The sequence below is a fragment of the Pinus tabuliformis genome, chromosome 7, assembly GCF_031772625.1.
Source record: "Pinus tabuliformis cultivar Carrire ecotype Pingquan chromosome 7, CPIR1, whole genome shotgun sequence".
Lineage (NCBI taxonomy): Eukaryota > Viridiplantae > Streptophyta > Pinopsida > Pinales > Pinaceae > Pinus > Pinus tabuliformis.
The window spans coordinates 676,754,341-676,756,362 of record NC_142293.1 but is presented as its reverse complement, the minus strand read 5'-3'; the positions used below and the strand labels follow the sequence as shown (position 1 = coordinate 676,756,362).

General features: G+C 37.2%; 1 pseudogene; it reads left to right on the top strand.

Annotated features, from left to right (window-relative positions):
- The first annotated feature begins 524 nt into the window (after positions 1-524).
- Positions 525-1,730, top strand: LOC149249276 (uncharacterized; annotated as a pseudogene).
- The last annotated feature ends 292 nt before the right edge of the window (positions 1,731-2,022 follow it).

Sequence of the window (2,022 nt, the reverse complement as noted above, 5' to 3'; positions counted from 1 at the left end):
ATTGACTTGCAGTTTTAGTGATGAGGAAGATACAAAGGACCCAACGTTGCATCAAGCTCTGTAGCCCTGATGTGGCCACTGTGCTCATAACATTCTCTTGAGAAAATAAAAACTTAATGTTTACTATTGAAACTCCATGGAATTTTTGCAATTTTTTTTGTACATACAAAACTGATACAAAGCCATGGCTCATAGATGTCACTACTATGCAATGACTTAAAAACAATCACATAATGTGAATTGACATGTGTTAAACTTGGGTGAACAACACAAGCATAATATGTATTAGCACTTGGGCATAGTCTATATTGGCACTTTGTTAAATTTTTGACAAATGGTTCCGAGGAGGTTTATAGTTATGCCAATAGGCATTGTATTATGAAGTTGCTGTTGGTGACACTGTTTAGATTCGTCGTCCTCAACAGGGGTCGCGAATCTCAACAGTGTCATCCCCTTTTAAACTCTCTCCATCACGTCTTCCAAGAGCTGCAAAATCTCGTCAACGTCGCTGTATCTCCAAGGCCATGGACAACGACGAAGGATTTTATTTTGAGGGTGCACACAAGCGTGGAAGTGCTTCCACTAGAAGGCCGAGATCAGAGTCCCATCCCTTTTCTGATCATGGAGGTTATCTTTATTTTTACACTTCCCCTTTAGCAAAGTCTCCACGAACATCTAAAGGCGTTCACCGTCACTAAAGACTAATTCTCTAGGAAAATTCAAATGATTTTTCTCCAAATACAGAACAACGATTCCAAGACTCACCAAAGCATTTAGTGACAATTAAAATACCCGCCGTTGTTAGGCATTATGTTTCCACTGTAAACGATATTTGAAGAAAACATTTAGATGGAGGAATATTTAGAATGATTGATACAATTAATGGTAGTCCACCCCTACCAGTGCGAAAGCGCTCTAGGATTCCAAAGAAATATTTGCTAGAAGATGAATATGTTGAGGATGAGGATGATTACGAAGCATTGTAATCTAAGAGAAATTTGAAACCTAAGAGGGGATTAGAAGAATTGTATCAGGATGACGAGGATGAAAAAGGACCTCCATCAAGTAATGAAGATTATGAAAGTTCAGATTCTGAGATTGATGATGTCAAGATGAGGAAAGCAAACATTCCATCTTTTATATTTGACAGTAAAAAAGTTCCTTTGACTGCACGACAAAGGGTTGTTCAATTCTCAAGAACAATTCGAGAAGCTCGAGAAAGTTTGATTGAATTTCCAGACGGGTTGCTTGACTTTAGTCTAAGGAAATGTCAAGAAAAGATTCCAGAATTTGAACAACAATTGAAGGAAGCAGATGCAACTCAGAGACACAGGATGCAAGCTGAAAAGGCAACTCAAAAGATTTAGGATGATGCAATTAAGAAAATATTAGGGCAAGACACTCTTAAGCAAAAGTGAGAGGAAAAGCTTCGCAGACAAAGGGATGAAATGACACAGGAGAAAAGGGATGTTGCAAAGAAAATTGCTCCAAATACGATAAAATGGGTTATTGGGCCATCTGGAACAATTGTTTCATTTTTTGAAGATGCAGAATTTATAGGCATATTCAATTCTATACCATGCAGGTATCCTCCTGCCCGTGAGAAATGTGTAGGGCCATCCTGTAACAAGACATACAAATAGAGAGATTCAAAGTCTAATCTTCCTCTATGTAGCCTTCTTTGCTATAGGGAAATTCATGATATGGCACAAACTCTCTCAACTCATTAGTTGGGTGGTTTTCATTTCCTTTATTTCATGTATTTCTGGAAGTAAAATAGTAATGAAGGTGAATGTAATGTTACTATATGGTTGACCCACACCAAAAATACTTACCAAAAGGAGGTCGCTGTAAATGTTAGAATGAGAAGTGCTAAATAAGAAGAGGACATGCACAAAAGAATGCTGCTATTAATATCATTATGGGAGAATGCAATGGGTTCTTTGTAATTCTCTAATTACAATGAAATTAATATATTTATTCCAGTTTAGATAGTGTTGTAAACAAAATCTTCGTCATAGG